Genomic DNA, 21,715 nt, shown 5'->3' with positions numbered 1-21,715 from the left:
TATTTTTCTCATATATTTGTTTCCTAGTTTAAGCATGCTTTGGTGTATGGAATATGAAGAAAAACATCTTTCAGCACGCAATATTTACGCTGAAATGTAAGATATTTTAATCAAAATGTGTTAATTCTACAATTATTTTTTCATTGCGTCTACACCCTAGAGGCTACATTAATTTGAGATATCCTTCGTAGTATTTTGTTATGTAGCTGCAACTACTACTTACTACATATGGCTACTTAATGTGAATCTTGTTACTCTTATGAACTGTTCGATGCAGCTGTCCATACAAGTCTAACATTTGCTAATTTCTTCATCTGAGCGTAATTACCACACCCTACATTCAACATTTTGTGAGTCTGAATGCAAAAATACTCTCCCATTCCCTGTCTTCATTAGCAGCAACAGTTTTTTTTCTTTTTTTTTACCACACCTTACACGAACGGCATAAAAATATCGACAACTGCGTGAAACACAAGCTTGTGCACAAATACGAATATTAGCCAAGCTTGCAGGTTGCGCTGATGTATTTGAGCACGAACATCACCAGTCCAATGTTTTCAATATGTTGCAACTGTCAGTAGTGGTCAGGACAGTATTCTAGTTGCGAGTGCATTATATCGAAGCTAAGTGGATTCAAACGACGGCACACGGCTTGTGCTTGTATGGTGCGTGCTTTGGTAACCATATGTTTGCTGTTTCAAGAGGCCCCAATCGAAGATTTGCACCACATACAGAAAAAACGGAGAAATATCATCCACTAAATCACAACGCCGACGAAAGAGTGTTTGAGTAAAGAGGACTGTTCAGAAGTCACTGAATGTGACACTCGCAAGTCCTCTCACCACCAAAACAACACGAAGGGAGTTCAATAAGCAGGAAATTGCAAGACCCACTGGAATTCCAGAGCCATACAGCCGTGATGCAAATTCCCATAATAGGACAAATTGGTGCCGAAGTCTTAAACCATAGACTATTGGGCAGTGGAAGAACGTCATTTGGACGGATAAGGTTTCTTTCACACTATTTTATATTCACGGCAACCGCAGGTCTTAAGCCATGATGTCCCTTTGTCGTTCGTACCGGCAGCTTTTGCCATGCCCTGCGCCGAGCTACCCTGATGTCCCACCAATGAAAGCAAATTTGAAAAAAATGGGGCACATCTGCTTTACAGTCGCTTACCATAGTGCTCAAGATGTTCACTCAAAAGTTAATTTTGATGAGGAGCGATAGGTGTGACTATGATCTTTTAACGTTGTTGCGCCTGATGATACGTCTTTAGGCGGCGAAACAATTTTACCAGCTGTTTGTGGCGTTCTTCCTGACATAATTGTTTCACACTGCTTCCAACTTTTGGCCGGGTTTTGCTGCTCATTTGGGCAGTAATATTTTGGTACTTGATGGACCCTATGGATATTCGGCAAGGTCGCCTTACTGTCAAGGATTATACGACCAGATTGGCTGATAAAGACCATCCAATGGCTCATTGTGTGTTCACCAACTGTGAGGCTGTGTTCCAAGACGACAGGGCCCCTGTTCGTACAGTTCGGGTCGTCCAGGACTGGTTCTGTCAGCGTGACGAGGAACTGTCGCATTTGCCTTGGCTACCACATTGACCGGATCACAAAATGGTTCAAATGGCTCTGAGCAGTATGGGACTTAACATCTGAGGCCCATCAGTCCCGTAGAACTTAGAACTACTTAAACCTAACTAACCTAAGAACATCACACACATCCATGCCCGAGGCAGGATTCGAACCTGCTACCGTAGCGGTCACGCTGTTCCAGACTGAAATGCCTAGAAAAGCTCAGCCAAAGCGGCCGGTCCGGATCACAATATTATTCAGTCTTTGTGGTACCTTTTGGAGAGTAGGATGTGTGATCGCTTTTCACATCCACCACCGTTACTTAAAGATGCCACTATTTGGCACGAGGAATGGCATAACGTTCCCTTGAGAACCATACACTACTTTTATATATTCGTTCCGAGACGACTAAAAGCTGGTTTGAATGCCAACGGTTCTCTTATAACGTACCGGACATGGTAATATGTTGTGTTTTAGATGTTACTATATTTTTGCCCACCCCCTGTAATCGTAGCTCGTAATACTCATACGAAATGACGTGAGTATTGGAAACGCCGTTGTGGCTAGGGCCTCCTGTCGGGTAGACCGTTCACCTGGTGCAAGTCTTTGGAGCTGATGCCACTTCGGCGACTTGCGTGGTGATGGGGATAACACGATGATGATAAGGACAACACCCAGTCCCTGAGCGAAGAAAATCTCCGACCCAACCAGGAATCGAACCCGGGCCATTAGGTATGACATTTCGACACGCTGACCTCTCAGGTACCAGGGGCGGACATGATGTGGATGATTGCTTGCTGTTATAGCTATACTCTGCGAGTAATTCCACTCCCGCCAAGAAAATAATTCAATTTCTGAATAAGTTTCCTGCGTAAAATGTTAGGTGCGAACCATAATGCATATATTAGGCTGATGCACAAGTTCGTAGTGTTTTTTCATAAGTTTAATAAACACAACAGATACACGTAAGAGAGGCCTCAGTCATCAATATTGTATTCACCTTCACTATTTACAACTTTCCGTCAACGCTTGGGGATTCCGTTGCTGTAGAAATGACGTGATTTTGATTCGCAGAAATCGTCGATCCATGTTCGGATCGCATTTTCATCCCGAAAAGTTCTCTTAAGGTTTCTAGGTAAACTGGAAAGATGATAAGCTGAGAGCACAAGATGAGGCCAATAATGTGGGTGCGAAATGGCTTCAGGGCCCAACTCCTGTATAGGGAATTAAGCCAGTTTAGCAGAATGCAGGCGGGCGTTATTGTGGAGTAGCATCACCTCAAGCAGCATTTGTCATCGCTGTTTCTGGATTACGTCTGCAAGACGTCTCAGTTATTGACAGTAAATGTCAGCAGTGAAGACTACACCCACGGGGAAGCAATTCGTAGTACACCACACCGACGCTATTCCATCACATGCATGGCATTATCTTCTGTGGATGCGCGCTGGTCTTTGTAGGGAGAGTTGCTGCTTTGTTTGGACTCCACCATTCCTTTCTCCCCTCCCCCCACCCCGTTAGCATAAAGACATCCTTTCTCTTCACCAGTAACCATACGGGTAGGAGTGGTCCGTGTTGTTCAAGAGCCGACTGAAGGCGAGCGAGCGGAGATGTATTGATGACCACCCGCTGATTTATGCGATTTTCACTTAGAGGATGCGGTGCCCTTGTACACATTTTTCAACCTTCTCCATTTCGTGCAAATGTCACACGATGGTGGAATAATCAAAGTTGATCACATTTACCAGTTCTCGAGTACATTGCCTGGATCATTATGGATTAATGCTTTGAAACGATCTTCATCAAATCCCGAAGGTCTTACTAAATGTGAAGAGTCAATAATGCCAAAACAATCATCCTTAAAAAATGAAAACCGTTTTCTTGCTATGCTGTGTCCAGTGGCAAAAGCGCAAATGTTTCTGACAGTCCCCGCTGCTGTCACCATTATATTGAACTCAAACAGAAGAATATGCCACTTGGCACTCCACAGCCCCACTCACTACTTTCAAATTGCAAAATGACATTATGTAAACTCAAAGAGCAAAATTCAATTACAAATAAAAATGGTAATCCATAAAGAAACCCATAGCATATGAAATACCAACAAGCGAAACGAAAACGGTACGAACTTATGCACCAACCTAAATTGTTTCAAAAAATTAATTAATGACCTAAAAAAAGATCTCGATTTGAATGAGTTCGATCCAAAAAGATCAGCGTGAATACCTTTTTCTCTTCGACATTACGATATCTAACGCGCTCGATGTAACGTCAGTTTATGGAAGCAAAGCAAGTAATGCAGCGATATTACGGGAAAGATCTTTTTTTTTAATGTATCCGTGACAGATATCGATGTTCCTAGACATTTTTATAATTGTCCTCCTTCCCTTTCTGGATGTCGACTAGATTACACGTAAGTGCAATGTAGTTTGTTGCTCATATGAATAATAATATGCTAATTTCAATCCACTGTTATTTCAGCATAGCAGCTTTCTGCCACTCGTTTCAGGTTAAAAAATATTGAGAATATATTTTGTCCGTGTTAACTGAGTTGGCGACGGCACTTACGCTGACGTTACTATCGTTAATTATTCAATTAATTGAAGTAAGCCTACATTTTCAAACGAAGTCCCAAAAATCTCTCTTGCAAAGTAAAGTTTACACGTATATGATAATATTAATGCCAGCCAAAAACTCGAACTCCTTCCGTAAAATACTACACTTGAACTGATTCATAATCTACAAATATTGCGCATTAAAAATAAAACTGTATACTGTAGATTCCACTGAAGAGATCTTAATGCAAAAAGGCGAATCGCGTCTGGAATAAATAAAATGAATTGAAGCAAAAAAGGCGATTGTTTCATTTATCAAACAAATATTTCTGCGCTTGCTGCGGATGATGACGACGCTAAAAAACTTTTGAATCTTAATTAACTTTCGCGGTCTAACGTCGTCAAGCATGCCACCGACCAACATCAAACTTTGGCTTATACTCTGTATATGTAACTGATCAGGAAACAGAAGAAACAAAACGTCATGTTTAAATGATTAAAATATTCTGACAAGCAGCAGAAAGTCTCTGCAGTTTTCGTAGCCGTTGTCACTGAAGTTAAATTCTTATGGGTTGCAAGGTCGCATCGTATTTCTTCAAACAATCGACGTTTCGACCTGTCTCCTAGGGATGTTCTTCAGGATCTTGCGATGTCCACTGTAGATTGCTGCCCAGTGACACGGCCTAAAATCCCAGCAGATTTTAACTTCAGAAGAAAGTCTGCCCCAAAAATATGTAAAATGCTACGTTTTGCAGAATTTTTTTAAAGGCCATAATTACCTCGAAAGATAACTGAAATCAAGAATGAATCGCTTCATTACGTCGAAAGTGTGTACAAAATTTTACTCTACCTCGTACATCTTGAGGCCCATTATGCGGCCGGTGACATGTGCTAGCCGCATCGCTCACCTTCAGTTGGTCGGTATTTTTGGCGTGTCTCCATCGTCGCCAGCACCGCCTACGTGCTATGCGGCATCGGGCGCAGCTGGCAAAAGTCTTAATTATTACAGCGACTGCCGGGCAAAACTAATACAGGCCGGAATAAAGGCAGGCCAAAATTAATGCCGCACGCCAATTAGCTGCGACTCGTCCCGGGGGCGGGTTGCGAGCCAGCTGGCTTTCGCAGCGCCCTGACACGGCTTCTACACCCTTCCCTGCCTCGCTTCTGTACAAGTGTTTCCAGCTGCCGTCTCTGCAAGTGTTCCGATACCGCCCGCCGTTTCTGAGACCCCAACAAAAGCAATAACTGGCCGGAAGCTCTAGGGTGACGCAGGGAGGAGATCGTTTCGACCAACTCTGGCGCCAATGGAATTCCACTGTAACGCTTCTGACCCTCCCACGGCGACGCAGGAACAAAGTAGCGTGCGCCAACTTCCCTCGTCCGTGTTTGTACGTCAGCTGCAAAACTTCGTTACCTTCAGAAATAAAATTACGAAACAGCATTTAATATGGACCAGAATTCGCTTTCCAGGCTTTCTAAATTGGTCTTTGTTTTGCCGATGTTCTTCATTAGCAAATCTGTTCACTCTGCTGCACTTGGTTCTGCTGTCCATAATACACTCACCTCCATATAAACTGTCTGTTGTCAACTTTTCCCGTTACAATATTTATTTATTATATAGCAACAACGGCAAATTTTAAGTAATACGTATAGTCTATCATTACTCGTCTGAGGATACAGACACAAAGCTAATATGGTGAAATTCTGAAAATTAATAATTAAATAATACTATAAAATTAGGACCGTTAATTAAAACGGATGCATTTAATCAGAGTTCAACATGAAGTTAATGAAGCCAGTTGATAGCAGGAGGAGCAGCATTAATGAGTCACTGAAAAGTCATGCGCACTTTCGCAGGGAGCAGTCAATATGCTGTAGGATTTCTTCTCGGAGTCCCACAATCCCAGGTTGGAGAGTTTCTGAGTTTTCGCATATGCATCTAGCATTGTAGCTGGCATGACCTGTTGCTGTCCACTTCATTCTTGTCCAGTTGCTTCTGTTCTGATCACATCCTGGTAAACCGTCAGATGGATCTTGCACACCTTGGTGTTTTATTGTTGCAGCATTTCATCTATTGCACCACTCTCCTTTATGTCAAACTTGTCGTTTCTTCCACTGCGCCACAGTGGAGTATGTGATATAAAGCAGTTTGGAGGGTGGTCGTTTAAGGCTGTATGAATTGGAAGGTCTTGTGGGTGTTTGGGGTGATGGAGCAACCTCCATTCTCAATTTTCAGCTTGTTGGTATGGAATTTTACTGATGGTTTGTAGCCAAGGGACCGGTGTGGATTTTAGTGTACCCATGATACTTCTCATTGAGTCATTCAGACAGATGACCATGTTGCCGTCCTGGACACAGTATTCAGGTACTGGGGATACCAGAGTTTACGTTGCAGTCTGTAGAGTAGTTGCTACTGCACTCCAGGTTGTGCCAGACACTTTCTTGAACATATTTCTGGTCTTTAGCTTTTGGTTAGTGTTTTCCATGTTTTTTTGTGTTAAATACCGATCGGGTGTAGCAACAGGGTATTTAGGCAAGAAACTGTATCCCTTTTGCTAGAAGTGTTTGGCATGTCAGTGGTGTACGGCTTCAAGAGCAAGGGTGCTAGGACAGATCCTTGAGAAAGCCTCTTTTCTATGGTAAATGACGTACTCTGTTTTTGTGCAAGATTAACCATGAAGTAACGGCTGGCTAACATCCTTAGCACAAGTGTCGTCAGTTTCTTACTTGGGTTGATTCCACAACCGCACATCTTTTCTCACTTGTATCCAAGACATTTCGGTGGCTCTGCATAATACTTCATTTGCACTGGCAGACTATTCTGTTGCTGTTCGGCATTTAACATCTCAGTCTGTATGCATACTAATGACGGAAAACTGTAAAGACAGTTAATTGAAAAACTTTATATTGAAAGATACATTCACATTTTACGACTCAACGAAGTCATGAGCTCTCCCAAATTCGACTCATCTAATAATTATTATCATTCAGAATCAGCATATCTCATTTAAAAGGATTTAATATTGTATTTTTAAAGGCCAATTAATATTTTATGGATTCTGTGTAATTCAACAGTGAGCATGATTCAGAATTATTGGTTTCTTGAATATTTGAATCTTAGTGTGTGATGTTTTCAAAATTTCTGTGTTATGTCACTGTAGTCCAAATTGTTCTGTTTCCAAATACGTATAATTTGCCAATAGCGTCATCGTAGTTGAATTAGAAAATCTGAATTGATACAAAAATCTTGCGGGCTTTGGAAAAAGCAGTGCGCATTCAAATTTCCAGCCCACAAAGTACAACAGCCTTTTCTATCAGTGTAAGGATATCTAGTCATGCGAGTTGTTTATAAATCTTTAGGCCATTTCTCCAAACCTCATATCGAAGCCTCTTGATTCTTCTATAAACCTTCTTTCAGATTTTTTGTAGCATATCATCCTCCGCTTGTTTTTTTTACATTCTGCACAGCGTCTTCCTCTTTTGATATTGTATGGAGCTTGGCAATAAAGTACTTTTTGCTGCAAACGTTTATCTCCTAATCTCATCACGTGTCCATGCCGTTTTAAACGCCGCTTATGCACCTCTCCTGTAGTGGACATATGTGTTTTCAGTCTCTTCCTGATTTATTTATTTGAGATCTAATTTCGTTTTGGAACTCTACAACTTCTCGCGAAAAAATCCATATGATCCGCTTGAGATACTCTTGTACCTTATTTTATTATTTCCTAGGATTCGGCGACATGTAAACAAATGCCTTGTATTACTGAGTAATGTCATCTTGTTTTTCGTCAAGTTTACCTAGTACATTGATTAAATGTTTTGCGTGTGTTACCCTCTGCCTTGTTTCGTGTTTACTGTAACTTTGATCTCAGATTACAACTGCGAGTTTTATAATTTTGACACGCCTAACTTGTATTTTCAGCTATGAAAACGTCATATTGTTTACTTCTGTTGAGAGGCATTTTGGTTTAAAAAAATTTATTGATAGTTGTGGCTCATTGTATGTCTATTTCTTCTTCATATACCCTATACACAATCATCTGTATGCAGTAATACTTTATTTTCAAATTACTGGAACTTCTTCAACTACACTGAAACGACAAAGGAACAAGTATAGGCAAGCGTATTCAAATACAGAGATATATAAACAGCCAGAACAAAGTACTGCGGTCTGCAACGCTTATTTAAGACCACAAGTGTCTGGCGTAGTGGATACATTGGTTACTGCTGCTACAATCGCAGGTTATTATGATTTAATTGAGTCTGAACGTGGTGTTATAATCGGCGCACGAGCGATAGGACACATCTCCGAGGAAGCGATAAAGTGGGGATTTTTCCATACGACCATATCCCGAGTGTACCGTGAATGTCAGGTATCCGGTAAAACATCAAACCTCCGACATATCTGCGGCCGGAAAACGATCCTGTACGAATGGGACCAACAACGACTGAAGAGATTCGTTCAACATGACAGAAATGCAAACCTTCAGCAAATTGCTGGAGATTTCAGTGCTGGGCCATCAACAATTGCCAGCGTGCGAACCATTCAACGTCACATCGTCGGTATGGGCTTTCGGAGCCGAAAGCCAATTTGATGACTGCACGACACAAACCTTTACGCCTCGCCTGGGCCCGTCAGCATCTACTGACTGGAAACATGTTGCCTGGTCGGACGAGTTTCGTTTCAAATTGTATCGAACGGATGGACGTGTACGGGTATGGAGACAACGTCATGAATCCTCGGACCTTGCATGTCAGGAGGGGACTGCTGAAGCTGGTGGAGACTCTGTAATGGTGTGGGGCGTGTGCAGCTGGAATGATATGGAGCCCCTGATGTGTCTAGATACGACACTGACGGGCGACACGTACGTAAGCATCTTGCCTGGTCACGTGAATCCATGTCCGCTGTGCATTCCGGCGGACTTGTGCTATTCAAGAAAGTCAATGCGACGTTCCAGACGTCCAGAATTGCTACAGAGTGGCTCCGGGAACAATCTTCTAAGTTTAAACACTTCCGCTGGTCACCAGACTCTCAGACGCGGACATTATTGAGCACATGTGGTTTGCCTTCCAACGTGCTGTTCAGTAGAGATCTCCACTCCCTCGTACTCTTACGGATTTTTGGACAGCACTGCAGGATTCATGGTGTCAGTTGTCTCCAGCACTACTTCAGACATTAGTCGAGTCCACGCCACGTGGTGCTGCGGCACTTCTGCGTGCTCTATGGGGCCTAACAGATATTAGGCATGGTTACCAGCTTCTTTGGCTCTTCAGTATATAATTTTACAATGTAGATTTGTTTTCTCGGCCTTATTTTGTTATTCCTTATGAACAGTGCTGCCATTGTTGCTTAAGATTGTCAGGCTATTAGACATACAGAACTATTTACATCAATAGCACAAAAAAAATGTATAAATCAGTTCTGCAAGTCAGTGTAGAATTGGGGGACACTTTTTACAAGTACGTTGAAAGATACATTAAATAAAAAAAGGAGCCCAGAATGCACCGACAATTCAGGCAAGAAAATTTTGAAATTTAAGTGTTCGTCGATTTTTTGTAAGACGCCAAGCATCATTAAGGGTACGTGGAGCACTCCAGGAACTTAGTTATTGTTACAACAAACGTGTATTTGATTTATATGAAATCCTCTAATAGTACAAATAATTTCACTGGCAGTTACACTAAGCACTTTCCTGTAAACAGTCAACTGAGGATCACATAGGGGCAGCAATATCCGTAATATCAGATCGTGATCCGGAACATAAAGACTGTGAAGTCTCCGGAGATGGCCAGACATAGGCTAAACTGAAGAACGCTATGATTGCCAATTTCGAAGACCGTGTTATGCCATCAGCTGGGCTGTTAACTTGCGGATCGAAAGTATAGAGGCTGAAGACCACCCGTAACAGCGCTGAACCGCGAGGCAAACCCTTCTGGAATGTTTTACTAGTTCACTGCGTTTTTCAGTTCCTTTCCAATATTTTTCACAAACCTAAAACTATACTTGAACTTCACGGGCAACGAAGTTTACGTACCATTTTATCATCATTAATTTGCGGAAGCAAATAATAAAATAAAGAATATAATAAATTATAGCAACACGGCAGTTTAATAATATTGAATCATTTGAAACTACTGCTATTTGGGTAAGGACTTAATGGTTCAAATGGCTCTGAGCACTATGGGACTTAACATCTATGGTCATCAATCCCCTAGAACTTAGAACTACTTAAAGCTAACTAACCTAAGGACAGCACACAACACCCACTCATCACGAGGCAGAGAAAATCCCTGGCCCCGCCGGGAATCGAAAAGGACATAATACTTAAATAGTTTACATTTATATCTGTTACCCTGAAAAGTTTAGGAAAATTTAACTAATTTGACTTCTTGAAGCGTCACGTCATATTTTGTGCAACAATACACGTGTTATACACCAGTAAATAATTCAATGGCTACAGTTTCCATCACGTTAAGGTCGCCTGTAAATTTATGCGCAAATTTCGCTTTGTTTTCATTGCAGAAAGCACACATGTGATTGTTTAGCATTATTCGCAGTTTTATCAGCACAAAATTCCGTCACAAAAGAAACGGCACAAAACAGTACAAATCAATTCAGTACCCCGGAAATGCAGGGCTGCTGTATGTTTCGTGCATGAGCTGAACATCATTAGCGCTCGAATTCCGGTTTGACGTTCTTTTCATTTCACAAAGTAGTATACCGCTGGTTAATAAATAACTGTTAGCTTTGAGAACAGAGATTTTTCATAAATGTTAGTTTAGTGTCAGAGCCCTTCAAACACTGGTATGTTTTGCACGTCGGGAGTTCCTACACACCTTGTGACACGATAAAGCAAACTTTAACAAACTACAGCCGCTGCAGCTGAGTTTAAGCTTTCGCTGTAACCAAAAATTGTGGAATTGCGGGTACTTTCAATGTGATGTTAACCAACATATCACCGACAGTAAGTACTTGACACACTGTTGTAGGTAACCATAATGTTGAAATCGCCCACAGATATGTTTTGGGGCAGCCAATAACGGAAATGTTCCCCGAAAGTTTGTGTACTTTAGTTTGTGAGAGAAACAGGACAAATTACCTTCTAATCAATGTATGAACGTGTTAATGCACAAACAGTCTGCACTTAGCTTAACAAACCCGGTGGTAATTTACACAGTACCCTTCTACTCTAAAAGTTACGATTATTTCGCGACGATTCAGGGTTTATTTATAACTAATACTTAAAAGTAAACAAATACTAGGCACTCCTATTGACTTGAATATCGAAAATAGTAAATACACAGTGAGGAAAATATTCGCTTTAAAGGTACTGGAGCAGTTAATTGGGACGAAGGAACTATTCTACAATTTTGTACTCCGAGAACCTTTGGAATAGCAAATGACTGTTTTATTGTGATGGGCCTCAATGCTCTTTCCTAGCAGATGCTTTCGACCTAGCGACCTCTTTAGATCCGTTTACGATTCCTTACTTATTTCATTCTATATGGGGACATTTGCAGACGTAAAAAACTTAAAACTGGAACAAAAAGGAGCAGAAGATACAGTTATAACTATAAATTAAGACTTCTGCCATCTCAGGAGGGGGCTGGCTCTAATACTGCTTAGCGCGTACTATTTACTTGGCCAATATAGTTGAAGCAAAAAGAAAGAGGTAAAAGTGTATTAAAATACGTTACGCTGCTGTTCCCAACGAACAGAACATTCCTATAAATATTATAAAGGCAAAATCTTGTGTGGGATTTTGTTTGTTACTCCTTCACGGTGAAACGTCTGGACCGGTTTGGAAGAAATGTGGAATGATTTGAAGTCAGGCTTTTTGGGTGATGATGCAACCAAATCACCATTGCAGCGATTCCAGCAATGTCGATCATATTATAGAGGAGTACAAGGGACAAGGGCTTGGTGTATCGTTTTACGCTATAGGTGCCCACAAGGTGATCTGTGGTGTCAACATGTCAACACCCCCCCCCCTCCCCTTATGTTTGTTGTAATGCTCTATTACATGTGGCTTCTCTACGTGAGCAACTACGTGATGAGTGAAGAGAAAAGACAAGTATAACTGCTGATGGCTTCTTTGGTACATATGACACTAGGTTATGGAATCACAGAATCTAAACAAAGAGGAATTTACTTCTCTCGCATGATGTGGATGCATCTCCTTAGGAATTTCAATCTCGTTTCTCCTGAGAGTTCCGAAATTGGTGATTTTCACCGCCAGTGATTCTCTCACTAAAGGCAAAATTCTCAGCTTCAATACTGCTTCCCTGATTGAACCACTTTGCCGTTAGATCTCTGATGACTCTGGAACCCCGACTTACTTCTCTCTGTTGGCCGGGTTGTTTTTCCAAGTAAATCTGTCCATTCGTGGAGACGCATTTCTAGAATCGCAGGCCAACAATATTTTTATACCCTAACAATATGTGACTGTATGCTTTCCCGACGTATACAGTTGGTGAAGAGTTCTCGGGCTTCCAGCCAGGTGGTGGCGTCTTCAAACTGCGACGTTTCGACGAGTGACATACTCATCATCTTCTGGCGAAGACACCGCCACCCGGCTGGAAGCCAGAGAACTCTTCACCAACCATACAATACTTTTATACCACATTTAGCAGGCTTGCGTTTCGTACATTGTCGAAAAGAACATTTGCCTCTAAACGCAACAACATGTTCATCAACAGTTACGTCAAAGCCTGGACTGTATATGGAAGAAATCTGAGAAATGAACATTTCCAAGATGTCTCTAAATGCAGTTGATATATCTTGAATCCTACGATGTTCTCTTGTATCCTTATTGACAAATCTGAGAAAACGTGTGATAGCTTGAAACCTTTTTAGGCGCATTGTACCAAATCATTTCATTTTTTTCCAATGAAATAATCTTCCCCAGTATTGTCATTACTTACAGTTATATCATCGTCACTGTGAATGACATTATCCTCATAATCTTCCTCTTCCATTACATCACTACCTTCCTGCTCTTCACTGTCTGAGGGCAAGTATTTATCATCATTCAGGTCAGAAATACTTTTATTATCGACATCAGCATCATCTCATATCTGAAAAAGAAACTGATTAACTTCTTCAGCTCAAACCAATTTTCTATCAACCCTAAACAAAAAATTAATCCCAAATTTAAATTCTAACCTAAGTTATAAGAAATAGTTTTTCCTACAGTTCCCACAGTTTTCATAATTTTTACTTACTTACGTTATAATGAACATACATTTATTTCTTTTTATGAATAATATCATCCATGTAAGCAAAACTGTAAAATTTGAAAATAAATACTGTGCTTTCCTAATACAGCCAGCCATCATCCACTTCTCTCGCATCAACAATGCAGTCTGAAGCTTAACAACTGAGTAACTTTCATTGTTAATAAGTTCTGCCAACGTCAGCCATTTCCTTGTAACACTGAGTCAGTTAAAGCAGTTGGAGTCTTTGCAGACCCCAAGTGCCCATTTTCGTTCATTCCTAAACTAAATCATCATCAATTAAAGAAACAGTTAATAAATGGTATTTCTGCATAGTAGTCGTTTAGATCATAACTATGAGAGAGATGTCTGAACCATGAGTGTTGCAGGTCCAGTAAATAATGAAGTGCAAGAAAAGTAAGTGGTATTTGGTCTCAAAAGACCCTACGTGTCCAGGGGAGACTTAAGTGAGTTTGAATGTGATGTTATAGTCGGCGCACGATCCATGGGACGCAGCATCTACGAGGTAGCGATAAAATGGGTATTTTCCCGAACAAACATTTCACGAGTGTGCCATGAACACCAGGAGTCTGGAAAACACAAAATCTGCGACGTATAGGTGTCCACAAGATGATCTGTGGTGTCAACACCCCTCCCCCCTTATGTTTGTTGTAATGCTCTATTACATGTGGCTTCTTTACGTGAGCAACTACGTGATGAGTGAAGAGAAAAGACAAGTATAACTGCTGATGGCTTCTTTGGTACATATGACACATATGAAAAAGATCCAGCAAGAACGGGACCAACGACGACTGAAGAAAATAGTTCAACCTGACTGAAGTGCAACGATCCGCAAATTTCTGCAGATTTCAATGCTAGTGCATCAACAAGTGCCAGCGTACAAACCATTCAACGAAACATCATCGATATGGGCTTTCGGAGCCGACGAAAAACAGGTGTACCCTTGATGACTGCACGACACAAATCTTTACGCCTCGCCGGGGCCATTCAACACCGACATTGGACTGCTGATGACTGGAAACATGCTACCTGGTCCGACGAGTCTCGTTTCAAATTGTATCGAGCGGATGGATGGGCCTGGGTATGGAGACAACCTCATGAATCCATAGACGCTGTATGTCACCAGGGGTTTTTCAAGCTGGCGGAGGCTCTGTAATGGTATGGGGCGTGTGCAGTTGGATACATCTAAATACGTCCCTGATATATGACACTTAGGTAAGCATACTGTCTGATCACCTATATCCATTCATGTCCATTGTGCTTCCGACAGACTTGGGATATTCCAATTGGACAACGCGACATTACACACGTCTAATATTGCTACAGAGTGGCTCCAGGAAAACTATTCTGAGTATAAACACTTCCGCTGGCCACCAAACTCCCGGACGTAAACATTATCGAGCAAATCTGGGATGCCTTGCAACGTGTTGTTCAGTAGAGACCTCCACCGCTCGTACTCTTACGGATTTATGGAGAGCCCTGCATGATTCACTGAGTCATTTCCTTCCAGCACTACTTTAGACATTATTCGAGTCTATGCCACATCATGTTGCGGTACTCCTGCGTGCTCCCGGCGGCCCTGCATCATATTGAGCAGGTGTACCAGTTTCTTTGGCTCTTCAATGTACAATAAATTACAAAGTGCTCTTCTTTTTTTAAAATTTAACAGCAGAGTTCTCTCATTTGACGTCTTTTCTTTTCAGTAGCAATTAGGAATTTATAAACCTAGTTGCATTAGTTTCTAAACCAAAACATAGGAAACTTTTCTACATTTTCAGACCCATCTGTCATTGATTAATTCGTGTTTGGTTCTGTAACGGATATGTGCAGGAACCCATTGATTTGCTCTGCAATTTATCGATGCTCCATTTGGTTACACAGTATTGCTATATTTTACTTAATTCTCTACATCCTTAACATAATTTGGATGTTAAATATCATATAAAATAACTGTCGACTAACGGCGACTGTTGTATCTGAAAACTGCATTTTCTATATCTTTACATAATTTGAAAGCTTTTGTTGTGTGTAATGATCCTCCTCTTTTCTGTCATCCAATACAATTTACATGATACAGAATGCGCGACAGATAGTATTGAACTATCTTACGGAAAAAAAATCCCCGAAATGCATTCAAGAGTGTCAGGCATCGGGGGATAGGGAGGATAAAACTCGGTCTTCTAAATGTATGATCGGGAGACCAGGGAGGCCAACGGTGATGAAGTTCATCCTCTGCTCCGGCCTTCGAATCCAACATCCTGGAATGATCTCATTCAGGTAATGTCGAACGTGCTTATAGAAATTGGACGTTACCTGAATGACACCCTCCCAGGAAGTTGAATTCGAAGAGGAGGAGAAAAAGTTAACTTCATCGCCGTCGCCTCCCGGGTCTCAAGACCACACACTTTGTGTCTGCTATTTCTGTGGTTAGATAAAAGATCCCCCACATGTCTCACACTCTTGAAACTCCGTGACATCGCATTGTTGCTGTGAACTCGATAACGAGAGACCAGCTGCTTCGTATACGGCAGAAAATTAGTCACTGTTTTGATATCCGTTCTGTAATGCATGATGCTCACACGGAGTGAATAAAAATTTGAACTTTTCTTGTTTCAGGAACGTTGGAATTGTTTTCCTATCTTTTGTCGTCTGGAAGCAATAAATGTTTGAAATCTGTTCCTTCTATTTGAAAACCCTTTACTTGATCTAAGTAATATGTATGAAAGAGTAGCAGAAGCCCTAAGTGAATTTGAGCAGTAGACAACAAATGGCAGTAAGATTAATCCTTATCTACTAAATACTGTTAATCAAGCGAGAACATTTACCACCTTTCACGATGCGTCTGTGGTCGTAAAGACTAACTGTTTACATACTGGGTCTGACGCTGTACATTGCGCCTCTGAAGTTTTACCTACAATGAGGTCTGACCGAAGCATGCGTTCCATGGATCGTCTGTTGACACTGAATGAACTTCCTGTTGCTGGATGTGTGAATATTTATGACGTCTATATAGAATGATTGGTCGTCGAAATGAAGGAAAACGGCGATTCCTTTAGCCATCATGAATAGTGAAAAATTATTATATCTTCATCACCCTGTTCCGGAAATCTTCTTGTCTTCGGATGTCCGACACTTCGCTGTCTCGTGGGCTTGCAGTTTATGGCGTTTCTAGGAGCATCATCCTGCTGCATTCTTTCTAAATGGTTAAACCAGTTTACTTTTCTACTTTTTAATTTTGCTTTCCAGATCCAAAATCTGTAGCTCTTGTCTTATTTCTGGTTTAGTATTCTGCTCATCAGTGTGATGCCTTCGTGTAAAATTTCATCTCAGTTGAAGTAATTTTTTCCTGTTTTTCTTTGAGGGTTCTCACGCCCCACTTCCATGTAATACTGCCGGAATCGCTATTGCATGTTTACTCCCCAGTTCTTATCTGGTTTTATATTTTAGAGTTCTACGAATTGTTCCACACGTACGAGCATGTTTAAATTTGCAAGGTTTTGCTTTTATGTCGCTATCTGTTGTTGGCGATATTTCATATCCAACATAGTTGGTGGTAGTCCTGCAAGGTTTGCAGGAGAGGTTCTGTAAAGTTTGGAAGGTAGGAGACGAGGTACTGGCAGAAGTAAAGCTGTGAGGACGGGGCGTGAGTCGTGCTTGGGTAGCTCAGGTGGTAGAGCACTTGACCGCGAAAGGCAAAGGTCCCGAGTTCGAGTCTCGGTCCGGCACACAGTTTTAATCTGCCATGAAGCTTTATAGTTGGTGATGTTACCTGCTCCAATATTTTGTCAGTTATCACGTTTTTCCCTGTAAATGCCATTACGTTTGATTGATGTGGGAATATTATCATTCCATATTGTTCTGCTACACTTCTTAAGAACTCGTACAGCCATCTTTGTCTGTTGCAGTAAGCCGGCCGGGTTGGCCGAGCGGTTCTAAGCGCTAATCTCTGGAACCGCGCGACCGCTACGGTCGCAGGTTCGAATGCTGCCTCGGGCATGGATGTGTGTGGTGTCCTTAGGTTAGTTAGGTTTAAGTAGTTCTAAATCCTAGGGGACTCATGACTTTAGAAGTTAAGTCCAATAGTGCTCAGAACCATTTGAACCATTTTTTGTTGCAGTAAAACAACATCGTCTGCATGTGAAATAGTACTTAAAAACACTGCGGGGAGTTGATTACACCATTACACCACATTTGAAAATTTGTTTCCATCTTGGTATGACTTCGTTAACATACATATTACAAAGTATTTGGGTGAGACAGCATCTTAGGCTAACACTTTATTTGTTTATACTGCTGCTGTTAGTTACTTCCCCGTGTCAATAAAAACAGCAGTTTTTCACATAGACTTCTCACTGCTTTTACTAGATCATCTGGTAATCCTTTTTCGATAAAAATTTCTGGTAGAACGTCCCTACTAAGGTTGTCAAATGCCTTTTGAAAATAGAAGAAGGTGATGTGAGTTTCCAAATTGAATTCTCATTTTTTTCTCAGTCATTTGTTTCGTACGAAAATCGTCTCTACTGTAGAATGGGCCCTTCTAAATCCCATCTGTTCTCCATTGATGATTGCGTATGTTTTGAAATTAAGCCTGCTGTTGATTATTGTAAGGAACAATTTACAGATACTGTCCAGAAAATTGATAACCCTGTAATCTTCATATTCACATAGCAGAGGAGAAAGGTCGTTGGTTTAAATAATTCTTAGGTATTCTTCGCCACCAGGATATATTCGCCAGATGCATATGCGTAACATGTAAGAGCCTTATACCAATTTCCAGCACTCCGCATTAATCCCATCCGTTCCTAATGCCTGTCTGTTTTTAAGGGTTTGATCGCGTCGATAGCCCCCTCAAGAGAGATATCTACACAGTAAAGTCATCTGCACGTGTATCTTCTGAAAAATTATGCACGAAATTATTCAAAAATCGTTGAAGAAACACTCCTTATATAAACGAAAGGAACACCGCCGAGGCTTTTGTCATGACGTTTACCGAGGCTGTACAAAAGGTCGTGGAACTGTAGATGCTAAGTGCACTATCATTTCAAAATGCCATTCATTGTCACTGAATTAACACCTCTGTAAGTGTGGAAGGGTATTTTCGTCACTAATTTATTCAAACCATAATTTTAGCGGCGGTTCCGCTTTCCATGATATCAATTATGTTTGGTAACTGAAGCCACAGCTTATTTTGCAAACCGCGGAGAATACAAATTGCGACGCAGTACGTCATGATTAATATTGATGTTGGTGACACATTAAACGTGAAAACCCACGCAGGAGATGTGCTTACACTGTCGAACGATTCCGCAAATTCCGAATGAAAACATCCGAATGAAAGCCCATTTTTGCACACTCTGTAGCTTTGACGGTCATGCGACAGATCTATGTTAAACAGACATGAGAGACGTTCCGATAAAAAGCTTTTACTCTTTAAGTTCTCGTAAATACTATATAAATTAATTACTCCGACGATCTCATTGATAGTACTTTAGCTTTCACCCGAAGAGAGAACAATTTATTTATAATTTACATTTAGAGCCACTGGAAAGATAAGCGCTCAGATGTTGTTACGACAAAGTTCGCATGCATTAGGACTGCCGAGATCGATGGATTTTCCGAACTACCTAGAGCCACTTTTGAAAACTTTGGCACTGAAGTTTTGAATAACACAGAAACTTCTGCCTCATTTCGACGTTGCTACTGTGTTGATACAAACCTTTCGCGATACAGCTAAAAGCTACATTTTATTCAGCTGGTGGGACATTTTTGCGCTGGCGTTTTCTTTAATGTACACGGAATTATTGTGCGAGAAAACATCTACTTGCTGTTCTAAGCATTAGTAGACATATTCCGAATGAAAAACCATTCTTGTGCACTTAGTAGCTTTGACAATCATGTGACAGATCTATGTTAAACAAACGTCAGATAACTCGCCACTTTCTCGTAACTTCGAATGAAAAGATTTACTGCGACAAACTCTTTGATAGTGCTTTAGCTTTCACCTGAAGAGGAAACAACTTGTTTATAAATTACCTTCCATTAGGAAGATTATCAATGAAGTATTTCAGAGATTTAGTAAGTGTCCTCGTACGTCAATCCTCTGCTATTCAGGCTCCAGCCGCAGTTCATTAAAGACTTGGCTGTACCGCTTTTCTAACCAGGGGAAACTCCTCATCGCACTGCCCCTCAGACTCAGAGTCATGATGGCTCAGTGAGCAGCCCGTGAAAAACTGAATGGAGATCAAGCATGCAACCAGGAGAAAGGTGTACTGAACAGTGAATAGGTACATAGACGGTCCAAGCGCAAGACGTAAAACATCGAGCACAGATGAAGAGCCATGGCGTTGTGGTTAAGCGGTGACGGTGCTGGACTGCAAAGCGGACGAGCCCGTTTCTGCTCCAGCGTGTCATTTCTTTTTCCACAAAATTATGAACTGTCCGTCCGTTAATTAACATGTATGTTCGTTATATCCATATTTATGTCTAAGTCGTGTTGTAACGTCCGTTTGCAGCAGCAAGGTGTAAGGTCGGGACCTATTACGAAAGTTGATTCTGCAGAGCTACTCTATTAGCAGCCGAAAAGAAGTGGTTTTCGAATGGGAGCCGCAAACGTTTGATAACAAGAGGACAAGTCAACCGAATCCTTCACTGGAAAATACAAAAAAAAAAAAAAAAAAAGGCTCTGAGCACTATGGGACTCAACTGCTGAGGTCATTAGTCCCCTAGAACTTAGAACTAGTTAAGCCTAACTAACCTAAGGACATCACAAACAGCCATGCCCGAGGCAGGATTCGAACCTGCGACCGTAGCGGTCTTGCGGTTCCAGACTGCAGCGCCTTTAACCGCACGGCCACTTCCTCCGGCCTGGAAAATACATCTGGTGCGTCATACACCGTATTAGTGACACTACGTGTGACGTATGATAGCAATCTTTTATCGACGCACCTAACTTGTACGCCTGATGGGTGAATGAGATACGTTTCCTTTTCCGATTTAGATGTTCGTATAAATGTTAATGCAATCACTCTCAAGGAAATGATTAAAACATAGTAGTTTGTCACACAAGTTGCAACAAATGAACGCAGCAGTTTCACAATCATACAATTTTCCGTACTCTATCAATACTTAAGTTTTTATTGTTTTTGAAGTTCCTTTCCGTTTTGGAAGTTTTGACTCTTCATTTTCTATATTGTAACATTGTTCACACCGGTTTATTTGTTGTTTTCAAAACAAAATGTTAAATGTGTGTGAATTCCTAAGGAACCAAACTGCTGAGGTCATTGGTCCCTAGACTTTCACACTACTTAAACTAACTTATGCTAAGAACAACAAACACACCCCCGCTCGAGGGAGGACTCGAACCTCCGGCGGGAGTGGCCGCGCAATCCGTGACTCCGCGCGGCAGTTGTTTTCATTTCTGTGAGATTTCTACGTTGTTTCTAGCCTACTCTCACTATTCATCACATTTACTTGCTAAGTAATGTATTCTTAACACGTGAGTCATATTCTATAACCAATATATAGTATGAGAACTGCCACGACAAAGAGAACCAACAACTCAATGACCAGACGGAGAGTTCATAATCTTGCGAAAAATTCAAGTAAAAAAATTGACACGATGGAGTTTTGAACACCGCTCATCCGCAGTGTAAGGTAACACCGTAGCCACTTAACCATGACACCATGCCTGGTGTGGTACAATCGATGTTGTACTTCTTAATCCTGGAACGTTCGTCGTTACTCTTTCGTTGTTTTTTTTGCACACATCAGTACACCTTCTTCCTACTGTCATGCTTGATCTGAGTTCAGTTTCCGACGGCCTATCCACTGGGCTATCTTACTACTAAATCTGAGAGGGGTTCCTTGGGAGTATCCCTTGTAAGCATCAACGAACGTATGAGCAGTATTTTCATCTGTTATCACAACAGTCCGAAGTAAGAATCAAGAACTGAGAAACACAAAAGAATGAGAATCGTAATGAGAATAAAATTAAATCTTGTGTTCGTTTCATAATAAATAAAATATATGTTCCTTACATGCTAATTGTAGGTATGGGCAGAATAAAGAATGTTAGTCCACTGATACATGAGTCCTCTGACTGGTTTGATGCGGCCCGCCCCTAATTCCTCTTCTGAGCTAACCTCTTCATCTCAGAATAGCACTTGCAACCTACGTCCTCAATTATTTGCTGGATAAATTCCAATCTCTGTCTTCCTCTACATATTTTGCCCTCTACAGAACAGGTAGACAATAATGAAAGCTCTGAGTGATTTAGAATTAATGTTTAAACTGTATGCAGATAGCAGTGAATTCATTTCAGATAATTTAAAAAAGAAATATCAT

Source organism: Schistocerca cancellata, chromosome 5 (assembly GCF_023864275.1).
Source record: "Schistocerca cancellata isolate TAMUIC-IGC-003103 chromosome 5, iqSchCanc2.1, whole genome shotgun sequence".
Classification (NCBI taxonomy): Eukaryota; Metazoa; Arthropoda; class Insecta; order Orthoptera; family Acrididae; genus Schistocerca; species Schistocerca cancellata.
This window is presented reverse-complemented; position numbering follows the sequence as displayed.